The sequence below is a fragment of the Urocampus carinirostris genome, chromosome 10, assembly GCF_059441175.1.
Source record: "Urocampus carinirostris isolate Australia breed hairy pipefish chromosome 10, RoL_Ucar_1.0, whole genome shotgun sequence".
Lineage (NCBI taxonomy): Eukaryota > Metazoa > Chordata > Actinopteri > Syngnathiformes > Syngnathidae > Urocampus > Urocampus carinirostris.
Window position 1 is genome coordinate 20,506,829 of NC_142358.1, and position 24,657 is coordinate 20,531,485.

A 24,657-nucleotide genomic window follows, 5' to 3' on the forward strand; every position below is an offset into this window, starting at 1 on the left:
TTTAAATCAATTATGTTGTGAAAAACCCAATTTGGCCCAACCTCAACTGGACTCTTGCTCCGGCGGCCATCAAGTCAATTGAGCTGGAGACCCCTGTTCTAAAGGAACCTAGAAGTATCTATGTTTTGTTAAGAATACATAAATCATAAAAGTCCCAGGTTCATAAATAAGCGCTACTCAAAGACTCTTTCTTTTTCTCCCCTGCTCTGTGTTCACCTTTCCAGCCTCGCCGTCTCCAACCTTTTCCTGCCTGGGCTGGCAGCAATGGGGGCTTTCTCGTGCCGGTCCCACTGGATAAACACACAAGCTGCCCCTCGTATAAAGACTCGATTCTTCTCCATCATGTCTAAAGGTGGATACAAAGACAAACTTGTATGATAATTTCTGGCATATGGTGGCAGGAGTTGCGTTTTTAAAATGGGGGAGGAGGGTCTATGTGTGAGCGTGTTCTGTTTGAACGGGGGCTTGGCAGACAGACGCGAACCATGTTCTTATTTTTGTCCGAAATTCGTTTTTGTTTTTTAAAAGAGATGTGACACACGACTGGCGCGCTTGAAGTTAGGGGTTAATAAATACTGGGTAGTATCAATTGATACCCACCCGATCACGATACTATACGTTTTGAAATGCCATGATCATGGAATAATTGATCCACCTTGTGTTATTATAGTATTTCCATGAAAAACACAGCACAACAATTTTAAAGGGATAGTGTGTGATGTTTAGTGCCTTCTAGCGGTACACAAAAAAAACTTTATTCTTTAAAAAAAATATTGATTTGAATAACAGGCAAAAATACTTGAATTATCAATGAACTAGCAATGTCAATTTTTATAAATATGTATAGGTCAAGAAATTTATTTTACATATTGGAATCCATAGCTAGTAGTCGCCGCCTTGTTTGTCTGGTATCTTGCAGCTATGCTGTTCCTTATATGGCACTGGTTTCCGTTTTGCATTAGACAATACAGTGACATCTAGTGGTCGAATATTACACAGTGTTTTAACATTTATTAAACTAGTAAAATGCAAACTTCAATAAATACAAATATTTCCATTCCAACAGTTTCAGAACAAAAGTAAAGAGTCAAACTTTATAAGCAGCAATAGAAATAAAATACATACAGGTATATAACAATACCATCATGACAACTACAGTGTTATTATTTTGGGTGGACCTAAATGCAGAGAAGCACGAGCAGAGGTGGGGATGCTTGAAAAAAATGTGACGTTTGACAGCAAAACACAGGAACAAGGTAACAAACAAACATATGGTTAAAATAAAAAACTGTCTGAATTAGAGACAAAAACCTAACCTCACATAGCAGTGGCAACCAGGATGAAACTGGAAAACAAAGTGATGGTGACGGAAGGAACCAGCAGGAAGCTTCCACTTCCTTTGTCCTTGTCCCGGTGGCCGCTGAAGATTCCTTCCCCAGCCTCGAGGAGAGACCCCAGCCGCATTAGCCACCATGCCCAAGCTGTGAGGAGAGCACTAGGGGAAAGGTGTGCTGCCAGAACCTGACATAGTACCTTCCAACACACAACATTTTGAAAAATAAAGATTGAAAGTGCAAATAATGTTAAAAATACAATGAGAAAACTAACATTATAAAAAATCAAATCAGCTAATTCATGGCAAATTCAAGAGAGTCTGACACAAAAAGCAGCAATGTACTGAAAATACAAATACTGTTGAACAATGTCAACAAGACAACTAGAATACCAATCATTGCAAAATATTTTGAGAATAAAGACAACAGTGCAAATATTTCAAAACACAATTTGAAAATTCTGATGCATGTATAATCTTACAATCCACTAACAACATTATTGTAATGCCATTAAGATTGCGCCAAAAGCACAGATCCCAGGACAGTAATATTGAGCCAATGCAAGTACAGTATTACCTCTCCTTACGAATTTAATTTGTTCTGGGAGTAGCATTGTCTTTCTTGTGGTCCATTGTGAATGATAGCTCTTTGTAACGGTACCATGCAGTAGACTGTTTACAAAGCGGGAAGGGACACAGAGCATTCTGGGATTCAATCATATGCATCGGTTTACTAGGTGTTTACAGAGCAGGAAGGGGACATGAAGAGATTGCGGGATTAACGCATACACATCGTTTTGTGAGGTAGAAATGGCAGCGCATACTGTATTTTTGACTTTGTATCCTGAAACGACTTTGTTACTAGAGGCAAAATATTCCAGTTCGGGCACTTTGTGACCTGGAACTTTCGTATGTAGAGACATTTTTAAGTAGAAGTACCACTGTATTTGCTTAGTATCGATAATATCGATATTTGAATGCATCCGCCCACCCTTACTTGAAGTTGCGTGCTGGCATTCGAAGTGTGTGCATTGACACGGCCTGCAAAGGCCTAAAACGTAACTGTCACAGGATTCAGGGACATGTGGAAACACACGCGGCGGCTGGGGATTAAACCAAAATACTCACTTGAAGGAGATCGCTTGTTGACGGCCTAAGGCATGGCATTTACGAGCACCTTTGATTTGGAGCGGCGGGTGCGGAAAAGGTATTCGACCCCTGCCTAGAATCATACCGGAGATGTGGGGATGATACTAGCGGTCTCTATATAGGTCGGAGATCACCTTACTGTCCTTCTACCATCAATGATGTGAGCATGCCTAGTGGATGATGTCACCTTCTCTGGAGAATTCAAAGGCAACAACAAAGAGAGTTCCCGCTGTGTTTGAAACCACAGTTGCGTTCCGGGGGTCTCATGTACAAAGACCTGCCATACGTTCAAATCCAGAAGACATCAAAATAATCCAGATGTCTGTTATTGAATCCGTAGAATCTGTTATTCTAAGCACATTTCTATAGAAATATCCCAATTATTGTGGTTTTGATGGCACGTGTTGGAGCAACTGAACCCGTCCTTTTCCATGCCGCCAGTTCAATTACAAGACACCCTACCATGACTGCTATAAAAAAAGTAGTGTGTTACACTGAAAGTTACTATCAAGTTACAAATTACCGTACATACTTGCATAGAAACCGACCTCTTTCACTGCTTAAAATAGATACATAATAAATAAAATAAAAGAAGACGCGTACATCAACCTGTGAAAGCAATTCAGCCTCTATATTTCTTTACTTGTGCAATCTTGAGAGCCTGCAAACAAACACATCGCCAAGACATTCCATATCCATTTTGTCTCTGAGCTTCAAACCACAGGATGAGTTCCTTGTCCATTTCTGGGCACTGTCCAACACATTTTCTGTTTCCCTCCAAGCATGATATATAGCAAAAGTACTTTTACAAATATAAAGACAAAAAAATCTGTACACTTTTACCATAAATCTCACATTTGCCGCATTGATTTCCTATTAGTTTGTTGTTTGTGTAAAAGCCACGTCATGTATTTGGATTGGTGCTCTTCCAAGACCATTTATATATGGGTATGTCTATATATATTTTTGGGGGGGGGGGAGATTTCCTAGGACATGTATCAATGCCAGTATTGGTTTTGGAGCAGCGCTACAGAGGATGTTTGTATTGTTTGTAATTGTGTCTGTATTGTATAATGTTTAAAATCAATAAGAATATTTGAATAATAGTAAAAGCCATGCCCCCCTCTAGACATGCTGCCCACCATTTGCTCACTATTGTTGACACACAACCAATTATTCGCATATAAACTGCCGTCTTAATGCTACTGATACCCAAAGACCCCAAAACCTTATGCTTTTGTGCTAGAGAAATTCGGGCAAGTAAATCAAGATAAATAAAAAAAAACACTATGCTAGGACACACTACACCAAGAGACACAAGTAGACAGTACAACACATAAATAGACAGTGCAAATAAAATTATAACGGCACAGTTTGGTCACTTTTAGTCTTTGTAGTTTGTATTTGTCTTTGCAGCACTTGTTTTCAGATGCAATACACAAAACAGCAAAATCTAGTGGTCAAATATTACATGTATTAAGATTATATTTGTCTTAACTTATCTGATATCACAGTTGTAATAAATTTAAATAATTTTACTTTTTTGTACTAAAAATGCATCTTAAATTAAGAAAATAATGTTTAAAATTATCAGCCTGTGCAACAAGATAGTTCTAATCGAAAATATGATTATTTTACTTGCTCCACTACAGGGTGGTGAGGCTCAGGGGAAAAAAACCCTGTAATTTCTCCTGAAACTGCATTTTCAACAGGAAAATGCGTAATCCAAAGCAAATAAAGGGCCATTTTCCATTCTCTAGACTTCCTGAATTAAATTTTTGCAAGTATAACATTATTAATTTAGGTATCACATACAGTATTTACATAACATAATGATAAGCAGAAATTTCAACAGTAAGATTAGAACCATCCAGTAAGTTGTGTAATTGCAGACACATGTTTTCCAGGATCACTCCTTGCTTAGTTCACCAAATCTCATTGAACCTAGAAATTTGTATCGACACTCTTAAGTCACAAGACAAATAATACCTAAAAGGATATGAACTATTTGCTTACAGAAGAAGTCAATTTTATTGTTATGCAACTATTACACATCCATCCATACATCCATTTTCTGGGCCACTAAACCTCACTAGGGTCACTGGAGCCCATCCCATTTGTCCTGTTTAATTTCGGTTTCCATTTTTGTTTCAGTCTATTTTTGTCCTGTTTATTATTTTCTCTAGTTTTCATTCCCGTCTAGTGTCCTGTTTATTTTCGATATCCAGATTCATTATCCTGTCTGTCTCATCCTGTCCGGTATCGACTCCATCTGTCCCATATCAACTCGGGCAATTGGAATCGATCTCGTCGGTCTCTGGCTTCCTGTCATTCCGTGCCAGACCGCTACCTAACGTGCATGACTCCCCATTTTCCGTAAAATAAAAGGCTTGTGTGAGAACGTCACACATTTAGGTCCTGATCCTGTTCTGGTTCCTGACAGTAATAGAGATTCTTATCAAAAGGAAAGTTTATTTGTGTCTGATGAAAATTCAAGATTCTTGATAGAGCTGTAAGAAAAATATAGTTTTATTTATCTGATCCCATTACAAGGTATTTCTTATGTTTTCGGTAGCTTCAGTTAGCTTCATGCGATATTTAAAAACATTTCGTCAGTCTGTCCCTCGGCTTGTAGCCCAATTTTTTTGTTGTCCCTTCATCCATTTGACTTTGATATCCTTGCCTGAAAGTGTAAGTTATCTCTACATCAATTTTGTGACTGGACTGTTTGTAATATAGGGGAGCTGTTGAAGAGATGATCAGATGAGATTCAGAATTTCTGGGGATCGCATCTCCTTGTGAGTTGAAATTGGTGTCACTTATCTGTCATTGTCTTTTATTCAAATAAGTATAATTGATCTAACTATGTGGTTTTGCATTAATTTATACCACTAAAGACGTGGTGTCGGATACCTAAACTCTCTGAGCACTGCAGTAAAACAAGGACTTCTCTCATGGTTCTACCAAGGTAACATCGATTTTATTTTTCCCGAGGACCTTTATAAAACCCAATCCATTAGTTTGCTTCTCTCTTGCCATCGGGGATAGCTGTGATGACTGGCAGCCCACAGCAGAAGTCATAAAGGAGCTCATTCTTCTGTCTGACGGCACATAGAGCGTGCATTCACCAGGCGCCAGCACACGCAGCCTGCTTCACTTTGCTGAACAAAATGCTGTTTCTTTTGTATTTTGCGCAGCTTAGCTTACCTTCAAGATTTGGAAAAAACGCACGTTCTGTTAAGATTGGGCACTCTTTTTCCTACTTTGACTCAGACAGCGTAATTTTACATGTGCAAACATTTAAAAAAAGGAAAGTTAAAAAATGTAAAATGTTTTTTTCTTGAATGTATGTGAAGTCACTCCAGAGTCATATGGTTCACAGATTCCTTAACCGCTAAGATCGTCGGGTACCACTTTCTACGATTTGTTTTGGGCAAGTACAGCCTGGTAGCGTCCATCCCTCTCCAGGCCGTTTTTAGGTAGGGGTTTGCTTCCCACATCAAACAGGAAGTACTTGTTTACATGGATACCAGTAGCAAGAACATTTTACTAGGGAACATAGTTTTCCTTTGAATTTTTCTGAATAGTTGAAAAAAAAAAGAAACATGGCTGATATGTTTATTTATTCTGCCTGTTTCTGTTTTTATTATTGGACACCTGCAAAGAAGATTTCATAGGATACCGGGGTCGTTCATTATTTTGACTTTTATTCCTCACTGTTGTTCTTTATTTTGACTATTTTGCCACTACTGACCAAGCATGTTTTTGTTCTTTGAATACCACACCCTTCAGGGCGAAATTTGCTTTCTGTAACGTAGGAAATTTCAGAGGAGGACCTTTAGAAGAGCTCGGAATTTTTGCATCTTTAGGATTTATTGTACATTCCTCTCCTGTTTTCATTGCAAGTTCAACATTCATTAATGTCTTCTCTCCTTTTTTGAGTGTCTACTAAATTATAAAATGATCAACAACCAAGTATTAGATTGAAAAAAATCTCTCTCTCCCCCTCTCTCTCTATTCTGCAGTGTTTTGAGTTACTTGGCTGAAAAATATTGCTGGAGGTGATAATCACTGAAAGATTTTTGAGATCCACTGCACGGACACAAATTTTTTGCTGGGCGTCAGAGAATGACACTCTGGTGACCTCAGATTACCTCTTCATGCAAATAAAATAAATAGACCTTTAAAAACACCTGCAGAACCTAAAAGACAAACAAACAAAAGGAACATGCCTTGACACATTGTGGCTACACTATTCAAGTGGTGGTAAAGTTCGACTTTTTCTTACATGTTTGTAAAGCCTTTAGATATGTTGATGTCAGATAGCAGGAGCCCTGATGCCAGACTGCACCAGAAGACTGATGTGAGAGATACAGAGGATGCAAAACCGCGATGTTAAAGTTTCCGGCCTGTAATCGTTATTCCAAACAATGAGCCCTGCAGGCTGGACGGAAAAACCTTGAATGCAGACAACATGAAGTCCACACGCGAGCACTCTTAACGTATCCTCGTATATTATCCTTTGTGTGGTGCTGTGTAAACATTGGTTGGAAATTTTCAAATCTACAATTTCTATCCCGCCTGTTTAAAAAAAAGAAAAAAATGGACATTTCCTAGTTACAGTATACAATCATTATCATTTGTCAACGTTTGAAAAGGAAAACTGTGCATGTTGAGAAATGTTGATTATAGGCCATTAACTGAAATACATGGAATATATATATTCCGCAGCCATATCCCCTAGTGGGAGGTGGCGAGAGTCATTTCTGGCTCTTTTTTGGGAGACTGATACAAAGGAGGGGATTCCCAGCCCCCTCGCTCAACCCAACTGAGGTGTTGGGAGTCATTAGGTGACCAAACCCCCCAATTCCAACCCCTAATGCTGAACGCCAAGCAGGGAGGCAACGGGTACCAATGTTTAAGTCTTAGGTATGACTCGGTCGAGGCTTGAACCACAACCTCTCAGTTTCGGGGCAGGCGCCATACCCCCAAGGCCACCGAGCTGGTTTGATAGGGGCGAAAGACATGGAAAATATTTCATGATAATAGTCTCAATCAAGATTATGTTTATGTCCTGACAACATATGTTGAATAGCTATTTAGAGTATTGAAGTAAGCAGTGAAACAGGACAGTAATGAATGATAGAAGTGGGCATCACTCTGGATTTTGGTATTGATTCATTACCAAGTAACCACAGGGTAGTATCGGCCAATATCGAAAAATTACATATAAATTATGTCCGTAAATGTCATCACCAGTAATAGACAGCCCCTTGAGTCAAGGTATTACAATTATGTGCAAACTAAATGTTTTTATATGAAATATCGACAATACAAACAAATTATCTGCCGACTGGTCGATTATTTTTCTACCCCATATGAAATACTTTGTGAGGAAAGCCATTAAAACAGGGGTCTCAAAGTCAATTTACCCAGCGGGGCTCCAGAGTTAAATTCCAGGCAAAGTGGGCCAACAAAAATTCCGTTATCCTCAAATGTTTTTTTTGTCTGCCCAAAGTAAGATTTAAAGATAAAAAAAAACTTTAAGAAGTAAATAATATTCAGATTGGTCCAAAGACTCTCTCGTTCCCTCTCTATCTCTTTTAGTGTCCGTCTGTCTTTCTGTCTTATTCTATCAATCTCCCTCTCTCTCTATCTGTACCTGTCATTTATGTCTCTCTTTCATCTGTCTTTTTCCACTTATCTGTCTCTCTGTCCGCGTTTGTCTTTCTCTCTCTGTCTCTCGCCAAGTACACTGACTTTTAAATCATTTCAGATGGAACTCTGAAGTTGCTTGCTGAATTTTCAAGTGAATTGTTTTGAATTTCACGACCTGCCTAACCAATTAGATTGGAGCTAGCATTCATATCAAACTTGTGTGGGTCGCACTGACGTTATATATAGTAAGGAAAGGTCTTCAAACTATCAGCATGTGGGCCAAAAATGGCCCAGAAGATGTGAGATTAAGACCTCTGCATTAAAATGATGGTGATTTACACAAATATGTCCATTATAGAACAAGCGGTACATATAATAGCAAACAGATGGATTCACTGTTAACTTTGTTCTCTTCCTGTATCCGAAAATAAAAGCCCTTGTGTATTTAGGTTCGGATTCAGTTCTAACTCAAGATGATAGGATCCCTGCTGTCTTAACACATTTTGGCAAGTTGGAGGAATTTAATGATCCCATAGTCTCAAAGCCACGAGCCATGCTTCATTCATGAAAAAAGAACATTTGGCTAATTTCCTTTCGTTTCGCCTCTGTGGACTATAATCCAATGCGCTGCAGCACTTTTCAATGCATTCTGCAGCCAGATGTACCTTCTGCGAATATGCTGTGACAGTAGCGGACAGTGGAAGCACAGAGAATGTCGCTGCAGCTGTCTTTGCAGCCAGCTGACTTAGACCCTAGCTCCAGTGACGTCCTTCGGACACGCTTCACGCTGCATATTATAGTAATACGTGGAATTGTAGTGAAGAGCAGGGGAGGAGCTGACAGGTTTGTGCTTCAATTCCTCCCTGGCGTCAATGCAAAACAAGTTGCTAATCTGCAGCCCAACAGCTGCCAAAAGTAAAAGGAAGACAGTCAGAAGAGGTGCAATTTTATTGAGTAAATAGGCATTTACATGGCTGTTACCTAGGATCTGCTAGAACAGGGGGTAGCAAACTATGGCCCAACAACAAAAAAACTACAATACATAAAATGGTTAATAAAGTAGTACTAATAAAGATTTTGTGGTTTTGGTGCAATTCTTGTCCCCAATGTCCCTTCAATTTATTGAACTCAAAGAGGCCAGTGACTCAAAAGGTTCGTCCGTCCGATTGTTCTACCATCCGTCCGATTGTTCTACTGTCTGTCCGATTGTTCCACCGTCCGTCCATGTCTATCCATACATATATCATTTGTGTCCGTCCATCCATCCATCTGTTGAATATTGCATTGTCCATACATAGTGTGCTTTTCTTCGCCCAATTGTCCGTCTGATATTCCGTCCGGCCAGCTGTGCATCCATCATCCGTCGGTTAAACAATCCAAAAACAATCGGTCTATCCTTCCATCATCCATTCATTCATGCATCCATCATTTGGGTAGTAATGCAAGACACACTGGAGAAAGGCAAAATCTACATATCCGAGCACAAATTTTACAGCAGCCCAAGAAAATAATTGAGATGCACTGATCTAATCCAGGAAGCAAACTCACTTCAACTTCCATTAATGAGCATGTTTGCCCATCCTAGTCACAAATCGGGGAGACACACAATCATAAGATCAACCGTTTTCCACAGGCTGAAGCCATGGTCACATAGTCAAAGAATACGGAGCAAAGGACAAGCCAGATTCATACAAATAGCGTCTGAAAACAAGCACAATCAAAAAAGTGGTGGCAGTAGTGACAGACCAAAAGACGACGGCGAGTTGGAGCAAGGCAAGTAAGAAACAAAGAACGTATTGTCTAAGCTGCCTGCTAATTGTTGCCTCTTGGCCTGCCAGAAACAACAGGTGAGAGCAGTTCCATGTCTCTATGGAGTTCTGCATTTGAGTGTGCGTAATCATGTGCCAGGCAGTGGGGCCAGGGGGTAAAGGGGAGGCAATAGGAGACATTGGTCAATGCCAACTTAAGCGGCAAATGAGCAATGAAGGCCTGCTCCATCAGGGATGCCAAGGTCCGGTCATGTGTAATGTGTACGCGTGTGCTCAAAATAGAAGATAATATTAACAGATCTTCAGGGAAAATATTCCATCTCCCCACACCAAGCAGAAGTAATAGTGATCAAAAACACAGTGGGTCACTGCACTCAAAAGGAAAAGAAGATACACTTTGATGTTTACAGGACTGCTTGTGTGCTTATTATGTGTTAACAATCTGATGAAGAATGTGACCCGTGGCAGCTACATGAGCTTATCTCACCTATTACAAAGACCATGGGAATCGGACAGAGATAAAGGTTGAAACAGACCAGAAGCAAACATCTTGTACAGTATTGTGGGAGTCAATCTGTTGTAGGACAAGTTGTAGGTCCTGGTCATTAGCCAGTATTTTTTGTATGCAAAACCACATCTGGATTTTTTTTTCTTTTTTACGGATTGTGTATCTCTTATAGCTTTTTTTATAAATACCTGACAAAGTTCAATGTGGTTCTTAAATTTCATAGTTAATTTGTTGTTGCACAAAAAAAATAATATTTTGAAATAACATTCTACTGTGTCTTGTGTATTTCAGTGATTATGTGGTGCTTAACTTTAAAGTTGCTTAGTATATAATTTGTCAAAAGTTGACTGTATGATGTTTATTGGAAACCTGCAAAGGATATTGATAGGATGTCAGTTCGTTATTTTAAATATGAATGTGCACTGTCATTTGTTTTTATTTTCATGCACTATTTATGGCATTGTCACCAACAGCCAATCAAGTTGCTGTTCTTTGATACCTACACCATTTAGTGCTTTTGTAACCTAGTAGATTTAATAAACAAGAAATGGCTCAGGAGAGTACTTTTACAGGTTGGAATTTCTGGGCAGAGTTTTGGACACCTGCAAAGGAGTTTCTTTCATTTCCACACCCTTTAGGACGGATCAGTTATTGTACTGTAGGAGATGATAAAAGGAAAGGGCTTAGGGGAGGGCTTGTAGAACAGGTTGGAATTTTTTATCTGTTCTCTTTGTCATTTTAAAACCCATTGATGTCTTCTCTTCTTTTTTTGAGTTTATACTACATTTCAAACTAATAACTCATGAAAAAATAAAGGCTATTATAATGGACTTGTTTAACACATCTAAAAAAAATTGCATCAGTTTACATTATTATTGGTATTATACTAATTAAACCAACAAAAAATATGAGGAGCCGAAAGAGATTTTTTTTCATGAGCAAAACCATAAGAGCCAATTCTCTAAAAAGAGCCTAAACACCCATCACTATTTTCTTCATAGTTGGAACGGACATGAATTCTGGCGCTCACACTAATAGCTTCTACGAATGAGGTGTGTACCGAGAAATGTTGTCCAAATACAATACTTTGTGATGAAGCGCAAAAACTCGCAAAACCGTCATCAATGTGTGCCACGGTATCCCCACCGATAGCTTATGTGAGCATTTGAAAGTGCTGTCTTAATGCAGATACTTTTCTAAAGATAGGTCAGGTGACCCAACAGTTGATCATCGGTCAGGGGATCACAGGAGCAAATTTAGCAAGATTAACTGCCTCTTTTTTGGACCTGGGACTGAAACCCAACACCTCTGCATCGCCATAAATAACCCTCCAAAGCAAGTGTGTACAACCCCTGTCAATTCAAGACACTTGTTTGAATCAAAGAACATGTCGAGTCAGCCTGTGCCCCCAACAACGGTTCCCAAGAAATATAAACAAAGCTGTGAAAAATAGGGCTGAGCGATACTGGAATTTCGGTATCGATCCGATCCAAGTAAATACAAAGTAATACTGATGAATAACATTCTGATTTCGATACTCTTTTTGCTTGGTAATGTCATGAAAAATGAAGAATTGAACACTTTCCCTTGAGTTGAGTTTAATGATTCGACAAGCAGAGCAGAAATCTTTTAGGTACTAAAATGATTTGTATTTTATTACATGCCTACATTGCAAATTTAAAAAGTACAAAGAAATAAGAACAAATACTACTATTACAACTGTTTCAGGACAAAAACCTAGAGTTAAACCAAAAAAAGCAACAACGTAACAAAAATACAAATACTATATTATAACAATGTCAACAAAGACTAAACTACCCTCCATTGCACAATATTTTGAAAATAAAGTCACTAACGCAAATCAAGTCAATGGTTTCTCTTTGGCTCTGTTGCCATAGTGACAATGGATTTACATGTTTTTGGTCCGGTTTACAGTTTTGCTTGCAGCTCGTTGCTCTCTGTAGGCTGCGCTTTTTTTCCATGTGTTTATATAAATTGTTGGAGTTGCCACAGTAGCATCGACACCTGGCATTGTCCTTTTCTAAAGTTGAAAAAAAGTCCACACTGTGCTGAGCTTCCCATTTGCTGCTGTAATTTTTAACTTATGGTAAGACGAGGTGTGTAGATTTGACGCTCTCTATGTCTGGTAGGCAGGAAGCAGCAGCAGGCCAGTTAGGGAGAGGTACTAAAAGTGTGCCTGTCAGTCACGACTCAGGCATAACCTAAGGGATTAACCGAGGGCGCTGGCTAGGAGGGAGAAGGGTTGCGCGAACTGTATAGAGAAGCGGTGCTTTGAGGAAATTGGTGGTGGAGTGAAGTATCAATCCCAAGACAATAATATTGATCTGATCCATGTACTTGTTTAGTATCGATCATATTTGGATCGATCAGCCACCCCTAGTGGAAAAGTAAAAAAAATGTGATGGCAATAAAGGTCAAAAGGGTCGGAGGAGAACCAATGATGGCAGAATGACAACAAAGGAATGCGGAGAAACATCTGGGGACTTTGTGTGTGTCAGTGTGTATTTAGGTTGGCATCAGAGTGAGCGGGAACTCAGGGGCCTCATCCTCATGATGGTCACAACGTAGAGCTCAGCTATTTAATCCTCCCCATTTATATTTAGACAGACTATTACGTTACATTACACCAAAACAAAGTCTAGGAGGTTGCACAGTATCTATATCTGAAGGGGTTGTTCCACGTGCAAATACATTCAGAAGTATTCATCTTCGGCTAATGCAATCAAATATTGTGCATAGTGCAGTGGTGGGCTGTCGGGACCTTCAAGGCCTTCTCTGCTGGCCTGAAAAGTATCTGAATCATGTGATCAAATTATATTTTGGGCATGAACACTTCAATACTTAATAATTACACATTGTCTGTCAGCTCCCTTTCATTGCTTTCCCCCTACTTGCACTCTTTTCAGATGTGCGCTTATATATCTAGGCATCTAACAATTCACATTTTGGCCATTACTTGTTGCCAGGCTCAGAAATCTGCTCGAAAGCTTTCATAAACAATTCTGAAGAACTGAGCTGTAGCATAAAATAAGTGTAGATAATGCTGTTGGCAAAGTGAAAACCCTCTAGAAGGCATCAGGAAAAGTTAGTTCCGGGCGAAAACTCTAAAAGCTATTATTCTACTAAATTATAATAGCATTTATTTTTTCACTTAACAGTGAACTATAAACTCATTTAAACTGAACTTTTCTTTGCTAATCAAATTTAATGTCAAGCTACTCAATCTCTGAAAAACACACAACAAAATGTTCATTAAAATGACTTTTTAGAGCAACAACAAATAATTTATGAAGTATAAGAATAAACTTCACTTTTGTTATGTAAAATACTTTATTCCTGAAAAACACAGGAAACCCTAATTAAAATATTTAAAGGTGTTCACATAAAAGAATGAACTACAAAACAAATTGAACCTTTTTTATTCTCAGAAAAATCATAGTCAACTACACAGAATCCCTGAAAATTATTTAAAATGACCGATCACAAGAGGGGAACAATCTGTAATGGAGCCTCTTGATTGGTGGAGAGCCAACTCCTGCCGTTCACTTCCAAAAGCCGGTTCTTCCGCCAACGACACATCTCTAAAGGCCATCACTGAAGGCGTAAGTGTGAAATACCCATACCTGTCAACCTGTACGTTTTTGCCGTACAAAGTACGTTTATTATGCATTTTAAGACGTACAAGAAAATCTCTGCGGAAAAACACAAATTTGTCAATTGTGGGTACCATCCGGTATAAACCGACTATCACGAAACGGCAGATCAATCAAGTCAGACGAGTTCGCCGTGGCACCCTCTATCTCGGTATCGTTTTTTTTCGTTGCAAACGAAGCGAGCACTTTGATGCTACTGTGCACATGCATCTGCCACCTGGGGATTTCCCATCATCCATCATTCTGTGGTAGTTGTGTAGTGAAAGGAAGTCCGTCTCTTTTTAAAGAACCAGCTTTCTCAGCTCAATTCATTATTAGGAGCCGGCTCTCAAACACCTCACTTGCTTTGATGCATTATATTACAAACTATTATGTTGTATGAAGAAGAAAAAAAGTATAAAAGTAGAAAATGAAAAAGACAGGTTTGTGATTATCATTATATTATAATCACATATTATATTATTAATCAGTATGTTACCAACAATAATTTAATGCAGAAAATTATTTGAATTAGAAAATTTTAATTATATTTGCATATATTTTTTCCTTCTACAGTGAACGTCCAAGCTACTTAATATTTGAACTTTTTTTGATAATAAACCTCATTCATGTCAAGCAACTCAGTATCTCAAAATGAGAACCAACAATATATATATAATATAAAGAAACACATGTACACTATAACATGTTAAACTACATAAACATGTTTTGGGGAAAAAAATGTGGTGTAAGATTATTTTGTAAGGGAAAATACGAGTTTGTAAGGGCATGGAGCCGTGGAGGTTAACAGGTATGAATACCCAAAACACAAGTTACATAAAAATACCAAAATTTTCACAAATATTATTCGTTTTAATAGAGTTTTGGCTGGAGAGAGATTTGAATTTGATAAGAATTTCACATTTGAAATGATAAGATTGACAAAAGTTTCTGTTGGCTTTGATTTCTATTTCCAAGGGCATATATTCCAAACACAAGTACTACCTTGTGAAAAAAGCCATACAGTGGTCTTCAGCGCTCTCTACTGTTTAACCTGTTAATTGCTTTGAAGCTGCCATAAATCGGCAGAAACACGCTGACTGAGTTAAGAACCACACTGGCAAGCTCGGTCAAAATCCTCATTTGTTGTTGCGCTGGACATTAATGGTCTGTAATTAAGGAACGGATTGTGATGACTTTGAGACATGTTTATTGTAGAATTTTGCACTAATGACGCGCTTCCGTGTAAACGTCATTAGCATGTGTTAGCTTAACTCATGTTTCTATAGTTAGAAAACTGACGGCACTTTTTCTACGTTACTTTAGTTTAATGACGCCATTGCCCGAATAAACAGCAGTCAAAAGCCAATAAGTCTGGTTATTCGGGACGTCAATCACAAGGTGTCTCTCGCTAAAACAGGGAAACTTTGGAGCGGGGACTAATTTCTAAAAATAATTTGAACCCATTGTCAATTTTTATCAGCAATAAAACTACACATTTCAAACCAGATTTTTCTCACCAAGGGACAGTGCCGAAATAACAGTTACATTTTCAGGGTCGGCAGAACGAAATGTACATGTAACATCTTTTCCTTAATCAACCTTTTTGCAATATGCACTCTGGAGGGGTAAATCCTGTAAATTATTTTAAAGGAAATGTCTTGCATTTCGATAATGGCAGTTAAGTAACCCTTTCCTGGTCAATTCTATGGAACAAATCTCTTCCAGAAATACATCACATATGGAAATCACTTTCCTTTTTCCTCTATGATCTGATATACCTTTGATTTAATTATTGCTGGCAAAGTTAATTTAATCGTAGTGCTATCCACTATTGCCTTGTATTTTCTCATGCTGCAATCTGCCATCATAAGTGTGTACAAGATATTTTCAAGTCTACAGTTTCTGTGTTATTATCCAACCATAGCTTCAGAGGGTGAAGGTGTTCAGGATTTCTGTTTGAGGAAATACAGTTGACACGGTCATACAAAAGTAACCCATCAGAAGATGAAATATAAAAAAAATATTGGGCATAGCAAGTGGAATAGTTGACTGATGCGTAATCCTAAATGTTCTTGAATGCTCAGATTCTTGTTGCAATTGTTTATCTTATTAAATTGGTTTTGAAGTACTCACAATTAAAACCAAAATAGTAGGTTCCCAATATTTAAAATTTAGTTTTGTAGAATTACTGTAGTTGTACTTTTGTAAGATTTTCTAGTACTTCATTAGATGTTTTTGTAGTACTTCATTATCATTACTGTAGATGCATGTTTGTAGTATTTGTTTTTAAATATATTTTAAAGGTATTTTTAAAATATTTTGTATAGACACAAATACACTGACAGGCATTGGGAACCCATGGCTCTTTTCATGAGTACATCTGGCTTGGAGATGATAGACCATTTTCATGAATAGTTCTTAAAGTAAACTGAGCCATGAGGACCATACTTCATGTGAAGCCAAGACAAGGCTGGTAAATCTAAGTGTTCGGTCCAAATATATAGGTTTGGCAGTTTTGTCTAAATATATGGTGTGGCTCCAATAATAAAAAATAAAATAAAAAAGTGCTTTTATAGCTCCGAGTCAAAAAGGTTCCCTACCCCTGCGCTATGGGGACAAAGCTGCACCCAATCCAACTTTTTGTTAATCAGTTGGGCCTATTGCCCGTCGACCAATTTAAAAGTCTTATCTAAAATGATAAGTGACAAAAGTTTCTTTTGGCTTTGATTTAGATTTTTCAGAGTAATATACTCTAAACACAAAGGTCACCAAATGTGTCAATTTCCTGTTCTTGTTTAAACATACGAATGTGCTTTGAGCGAGGTAATGCAGTTTAAATGTAAGCCATGTTAGCAAACTTCATGACCGATACTGCTTTTACCCATAAAAAGGGATCAGTTTGTGAGGTAAGACTTTTTTTTTTTATACATTTATTGTCACCGTTAACAGCAGTTTAACACATTCCTCCAATATGGATCATAAGTTTTAAATGTATATATAAAAAAAGTCCAGTCCAACTGTTAAGATACTTTTTATCTTTTGTGCAGAATTGCAGTTTTGCCTTCTCAAGTGGGACTTCATCCTACCCTCTCAAGCAATATCCTCTAGGATCCTGCCCGGGGCGCTCAGAGGAGGTCCTCTCCCTTCTTGCTCCTGCCCTCCACAACCACCCGGAGAGCCAGACCATTGCTGCCGGGACCTTCACAGTGGAGCTCCGGTTCCCTCCTCCGGGTGGGCGCAGACGACGCTTCTTTGTGGCTGTGTCCTTGGCTTGCCGCCCGCAGCTTGGATTGTATCTGCAGCCATTCGGAGCACAGCCACGGGGGGGGGGGGGTCTGCCTGCGCCTCCTTACCAGCAGGTTTCTGGAGGTCCAGATGGCGTCTTTGATGGCGGCGAGCGTGAGCCAGTCTTTGGCAAAGTCTTCCTGCGACTTTTTCGACCGGCTCACCCCATAAAGCACGTACTGTGCGTCAGGGACCTCCCCTGCTGGCAAGTCCGGGAATTTTCTTAGGTGGCCGGTTGTTGCCCACAGGTCCTCGGCAGCGCTGCACTCCCAAAGGAGGTGCCTCACCGACTCCTGGGCGCCACAGCCAGGTCGGGGGCAGGTTGAGATCGCTGACATTCCTCGGGAGTGCATGACGGACCTGACTGGGAGAACCTCGTGAGCCACCATCCATGACAGGTCCCGCAGTGTGTTTGGGAGAGCAGGATGGTTCACATTACGCCAGACATTGTAATTACCCCTTGTCAGCAGATCTGACACACAACTGTGGCATACATTGTAAAGATAATCTGTAAAGCCAAATATCAACATTGAATTTAGCATTTCAGCCAAAGAATATAAATTTCTATTATGTCAGGTGTCGTGTTGGTAGTGCATCAGGAACATCGAGTCATCCGAAGACTTAGCAGGGCACTGAAAGTACAGCATATTAAATCTTCATTGATACCACATTTTCCCATTTATCTCAATATGTGTATACTCCAAAAGTGCTGCAACACTGAAGAATGTCTTGACATCATATTATGACAAAAACTTAATACCCCACTCCTGAGCTCAAGAACTCAAACATAAGCTATACTTTTTAAAAGCCCACTAGCTTAGCTTTCATCAATTTGGATGTTTCCCACTCAAAAGACCTTTCTAGAAATTTACCAAGCTCTGGGGCCTTTCCCTATGGGGAAATAAGTCACATGGCTCCCCAGTGGTTTAAATAAACAAAAAAAAGGACATCTTTACCGTTTCACATTCCTAATTTACAAAAAGTGTACCGGAGTAATTGAGTTTGGGTATTCTCACCAAGAGGTGAGGATTGTATTAGCTTTAGCGGTGTTGTACTCAAGTGAGTTCTCACAAGCACAATTTCCAATCTCAAATAAAATTTTATTTCTTACACTAAATAAGCCTTAGTAAAACTCATTTTCAGGTGTTATACAAATCATGCATTTTACACAACTCCCCACACACCCCATCAGTTAAATGATTTTTTTTAAGACTCTTCAATTAAGTTTTTACAATGTGTGATCGTTACACATGGCAATGAAAAGTAATACTCAAAAGGTAGGTATCCATTAGTATTTTTACACTTGAGAATCTTGGCGTTTTACACTTGAAAACATTTTATTCTATTTTCGTGAGGATATTCGTGCCCATTAGTTTGATTACAGACAGTGCAACATTGGTGTTACTGAAATGGGCACTTAACTTCAACAATGCAAAGCCTTTCCGCAGATTGGATGGCATATTGAAGGCATGCAAATACAAACCTTTCGATTAGTAATCCACAATTTGTAGAGGCTGGGGGGTCCATCATACAATCTTAATTTTATAAAAAGTAAAAGCGTGTTAACTGCTGCATGAAAGTTGGGGGAAGGGTGCAATTAACTGCCAAGAAATGCCTCCCATACAAAGCTTACCTAGCAGTAAGTTAATAGCTTGAATGAGCTACATGGACCCGTGACCTTACTAGCTTAATGTGCCAATGGTAATGACGAAATCAGTTTTTTTTAAAGCAAATGATGCATTCATGCGTCGTCTTGTTTGATAAGAAATCGGGCAGACACGCTAGTCTGGCATTTAACCTGATGAGAATTTGTTTTTTCATTTCATTTCAGAGCCATCAGTTTTATGGTAGAGCAACTAAACTTAATGCCTGTGATAGTGAAAGGATTATCATTTACAAGATGGTGTCATATCACGAAAATAAATATGTTCTTTGCTCAAAAAAGTAATTTCTATTCAAGGTGTTCTGTGCTTATCGTTCCCATTAAATTCCAAGAAAGAATAGAGGGGTTTTAGTAGGGTTTGTGCAATTTAGTAGTGCACACTCCTAAAAAGGGACATACTGTACTTCAACACCCGAAGACCTTTCCAATTTATCATTTGAGAGTACAGACACATCGAATTGACTGCTTCTCCTTACCAGAGGTCCAGACTGAGTCTTTGATGGCGGCAAGGGTGAGCCAGCCCTTGGCAAAGTCGTCCTGCGACAGACTCACCCAGTGATACACATATTGTGCATCAGGGACCTCCCCTGCTGGCAAGTCCAGGAATTCTCAGGTGGCCAGCTGTTGCCCACAGGTCCTCAGGAGCACTGCACTCCCCAGAGGATGTGCCTCACCAATTCCTGGGCGCCACGATCAGGTTAAGAACCCCGCATTCCATGACTGACCTGACTGGGAGAACCTCGTTAGTCAACATTCATGACGGGTCCCGCAGTCTGGGAGGGCAGGATGATTCAGGTTGCGCCAAACCGTTGTGGACTGACCAAATGCAAGCGGTTGCACTAGACTCACTGTTCTTGGACAGTAGAAATACTTGATTTTGTGAAACGCAAGAATCCCGTTTTTTCCCCCAAAATTCTCTGGTTACAGCGAACGCATTACTCACACAGCATTGTCAGCATCAAAGGTGCAGGTAGTATCCTTATATTTAAAATGGGACACAGGATTGGGCCTTATTTCACAAGTTGGATCAAATCAAACAGTAAAATTAAATGCGTTAAAGAATTAGCTTTTTTAAAATAAATGGTATAGCTCAATCAAAAACAAGTCTATACACTTCTATCATCCATAGCAGCTCTTTAGATTAAGAAAAGTTTGATCTAGCATAGTGCTTTTGAAAAACTCAATTTTAGCTTCCAAAGCAATTGCTTTCCTGTGTTAAGCAGTTTGAGGCTCAAAGTTTGCCGACATAACTTATGATTAAATGGCGTTACCCTGTTCGAAATACATTTTGTGTAGTTTTACTTAGGAACTGGAAGTTGACACATTTTAGAAAACCCTATAGTTAATTGGTCCGGTGGCCAATGGGACCGACTGTTTGGACCTGCCATCCAAATCTATCACCTTTTACTATAGACTTCCATGGGGGAAAACAGCAAGTCAATTCCAAACTTTTTTGGAAGCTCTGCGTGTGCAGAGCAGAACGACCAAAACTGAAAAGAAGGAAAAATGGGGTGTGCTACTCTGTCAAAACCCAAGAAGAATTGTGCTCTATCAATTTACGGCCAAATGCACGAGAAGTGATGCATCTTAGGAAGCGGACGGTCACGTGTCACGCTCTTTGTTGGCCCGGAAGTTGCTTGGATTAGCTCGAAACAACAACAGCTGTGCTACGGTTTTGGCCCGCTTGGTCGCCCTTCCAGGTGGGAAAGCATGGATCAGTCATTACGTCACAGTTCTGTTTTCCTTGTGCTGCATCGCTTCTCGGCCTTTTGGCAAACTTTTAATCGCTTCTGTTGGGTCTGCGAGCTTAGCCATGTGGCTCTGGTCTCGTATTGTCTTTAGGTATATTGACCTGGTGTGTTGCGTTTCTTTTTTTTTTCTACAAGGAGGCAATTGAGATAGTGAGCAGCTGGTGGTGCACTCCACCATGTCCGGGCAATATGCTGGCATGCGAGGGCACCACTGTTTCTTAGCAAGGAAATGGGAGCTGAGAAAGATAAAGTTTCAATGTGCAACTTCGAGGAAATTAAAAATGCCTGCGATATAAAGCAGAGGACCTAAAGTGTAATATAACTTTGCCTTTTAACAAAGGCTTTGATGAAAGTTAAGGATGTGGGAACTGAGGACAATTTCACGGCTGGACTTAGAAAATTCAAAAATGCTTGAATTTACAAGCCGAAGACCTGAAATTTCATCATAACCCTGTCTTTTAACAAAGGATTTGATGCAAGTTTTGTCCCAATTAGCTTTCATGAATTTTGGAACCGATTTGAAAAAGTGAAGCCCCAGTTTTATGCATTTATTGTCGAAAAACTGACAATGTTTCCAAGACGGCGGTGATTGTCAGAATGTTTAATGCAACAGTAAATGTAAATGACATTTGTTATTGGGTGGGAAGATGCTGCACTGTTAAAGGCCAGGCTATGAAGGCAAGAGATGAAGACTGCATCTGGAATTGTGCCTGGATGGTCCCCATACAACAATGGCAAGACCCCAGGGATTCCAGGGCCTGAAAAATCTCCCGTCGATGATAGTCCCGGGTGAAAACAGAGGCTACGATCCCTACCAAGCTCTGCCGCAAATGCGGGGCGCATGGGCATTTGACAGGTATGTCAAAATATCATTTGTGGGAAATGTAGAGTAATTGGACATACTTTTCAATGTAGAAATGACAGAAAGTGCAATCTCTGGAGAGACAAACCACCTCTGCAGGAACTGCCCAAAATGTTTTGCCAACACGTTGAAAGCCGGAAAGCACAAAGGTAAATAAAATGGTTATTCAAGTGCCCAAGGAAAATGTACCGAACAAACAAATTTAAAATACAATTTTCCCTCCCAAAGCTGCTATTGGCCAGGGAGGGCCTGGGGGAGAGGACAATTTTAAATGCTCTCCAAAATCTGCTATTGGCCAGGAGGAGAGGAAATGGCAGCAGCCCCAACGCAAAATTACCTGCCATGGTGATACTGGTGAGAACAAACTGGGTGCCCCGTAGAATGGACACCACAGCGTACGCTTTCTTTTCAAGGATCTGGGAACTGAAACGGAGAAAATATCAAGGCTCGACTTTTCGAGGAAGTATATTCAGAAATGTTTAAACTTCAAAGCTGAAGATTTAAACTGTATTATTACTCTGCCTTTTAACAAAGGATTCGATGTAAGTTTCATCTCTGCAACTGTATTTCGTGAATTTTGGAACCGTTTTGACAAAGTTAAACCCCAGTTTTCTGCATTTGCTGTTGAAAAACTGACTGACAATGCTGCCAAGACAGTAATTGTCAGAATGTTTAATGAAACAGTGAATGCAGACGACATTTGTTTTTGGCTGGGCAGATATTGTACTGTGAAAGGCCAGGCTATGAAGGTGAGAGATGAAGACGGCGTCTGGAATTGTGCCTGGAGGGTCCCCATTCAACAATGGCAAGACCCCCAGGGTTTCCAGGACCTGAAACATCTCCCGTCAATGATAGTCCTGGGGGAACACCGAGGCTACATTCACTACCAAGGTCAACCCAAGCTCTGCCGCAAATGCGGCGAGCATGGGCACTTGGCTGAGGTATGTGAACGTATCATTTGTGGGAAATGCAGAGCAATTGGGCATTCTTAAGAAGAATGCAGCAATGGCAGAAAGTGCAATCTCTGGAGAGACAAATCACCTCTACAGGAACTGCCCAAAATCTTTTGCCAACAAGTTGAAAGCCGGAAAGGAAAGCACCAAAGAAAATGAAATGAATAAAGAAATTGAAAGGTCTAAAGATGGACGGAACAAACAAATTGAAAATTCAAATTTCCCTCCAAAAGCCGCTAGTGGCCAGGTAGAGGGGAAAAGGGGGAGGGAAAAAAATCGAATCTCCCTCCAAAAACCCCTATTGGCCAGGAAGGGCCTAGAGGAGGGAAAATGGGGGAGGCCCCAAAACAGACCTTAAGTTTGCCCCCATTACCTACCGTGGAGCGGAGGGGTACTGGGGGGGCCAAATTGGGAGTGGCGGCAAAACCAGACCCACAAACTAATGACTTAAAGGAAAACCGGTCGCTGCAAGAAATGCCCACAATTGAGTCGAGTGAAAGTGACTCGGAAGAAGCCGAGGAAAGAAATAACTCGATTCCTTGTGGGCAGGGAAACAAAAGACTCCCCCCAGACCGGTCCTCTGAGTCCCCCCTTAATCCAGACAAAAGGGGAAGGCCTGGAACCACAGACAGCGAGTCTGATGATTCCAGAGTCTTCCCAAATGGGTCACCAAATGAGATATCATTTTTAAATGTTGTTTTACGATCCACCCCCAAGTCCGACACATACAACACTATCAATTTTAATGAACCTCCCTTGATAACGTCCCGGAGAATAGACCCGGGAGGGTGCCCGGGTGCTTTCTCCGGCGCCCCGGTTTTACCCTAGCTTCTTATCTTTTTTTTTATGAAAGACCTCTACCCTACTTGTGTTTTTTAAATAAATTATATATTTTAACATACCCATGAGCATCACCTTCTCTACAATCAATGTGAGATCAAAGGTTAGAGCCCACAGCGTTTTATCGTTTTTAAAAACCATCAAAACAGATGTGTTTTTATTACAAGAATGCTGCATTCCCTTTTTAAAAAACTATAAACGGTGGGAGGAGATTTGGCCATACCCATCGTTATGGAGTGGCTCAAACGAAAACCGTAACGATGGGGTGGCCATTTTATTAAACAACCCTCGACTTGTCTTAAAGGGGAGCACTGTGGTGAAAGACGGACGCGCAATTTTAGCAGGACTATCTTTTAAAGGGCACGATTTTAACCTATTAAATATACACGGTCACAACGAAAAAAACCTGAGGCACGAGCTTCTAGAGGACCTGCAGTCCCACATGTTAGGCCACAGGCCACTAATCGTGGGAGGGGATTTTAATTGCATTTTAAGTAGAAAAGATAGGCGGGGGGCCGGTGAGTATTTTAAAGTTGACAAGACATCAAATTTATTACGAGACATGCGCCGGGTTTTTAGATTAGAAGACTGTTTTAAGTCCATGCATCCAAGAGAGGAGGGCTTCACCTGGTTCAGTGGTGACGGCACCAGAGCCTCTCGAATAGATTATATATTTACACGGGGCTTGCCACTGAGTGATGCTAGATTAATTCCTGTCTTCTTTTCAGATCACTGTCTACTGTCCTGCACACTCTCACTTTCTTCGGGTGTGACTGTTGGGAGGGGTCTGTGGAAATTGAACTGCTCCCTGCTTGAGGATGAGGCTTTGGTCACCCAATACAGGGAGCGGTACAAGGACTGGCAGACCCTTCAAGACTTTTACGATTCACGAGCACAATGGTGGGAGATGACAAAAAAACGGACGCAGACCTTTTTTAAAAACGCAGGGAAAAAGAAAAAACAAAGAAATAAAACGCATGTTGGGACTGCAAAAAAGACTTCAGCGTTATTTTAACCTAACACAAAAGGGGATGGATTTCAATGATGAAATCAAAGAGATCAAACGAGAGCTAAACTCCTTAGCCGAAATAAAAAGCTAAGGCATCATATTAAGGAGCAAAGAAAGAGAAATAGAGGAAGGGGAAAAATGTACACGCTACTTTTTCCAAAAAATTATGAGCAAGAGTGAGGGGCTTTTTAAACTCAAAAATGAAAAGGGGCTTTTAACAA

General features: G+C 39.9%; 1 long non-coding RNA gene and 1 other non-coding gene across 3 annotated transcripts in view; one reads left to right on the forward strand and one right to left on the reverse strand.

Moving 5' to 3' along the window:
- Positions 1-272: 272 nt before the first annotated feature.
- The window catches only part of LOC148358063 (uncharacterized), a 35,804-nt gene continuing 11,419 nt past the window's right edge, over positions 273-24,657 (reverse strand). For both annotated transcript variants that reach the window (XR_015851554.1, XR_015851555.1), the window contains 2 exons: positions 1,317-1,533; positions 273-346 (listed from right to left, as the gene is read on the reverse strand). This is a non-coding gene — a long non-coding RNA (uncharacterized LOC148358063). The remainder of the gene's footprint in view (positions 347-1,316; positions 1,534-24,657) is intronic.
- LOC148358064 (U5 spliceosomal RNA) lies at positions 20,388-20,499 on the forward strand. The gene has a single exon (XR_015851790.1). It is a non-coding gene; the product is annotated as a U5 spliceosomal RNA (small nuclear RNA).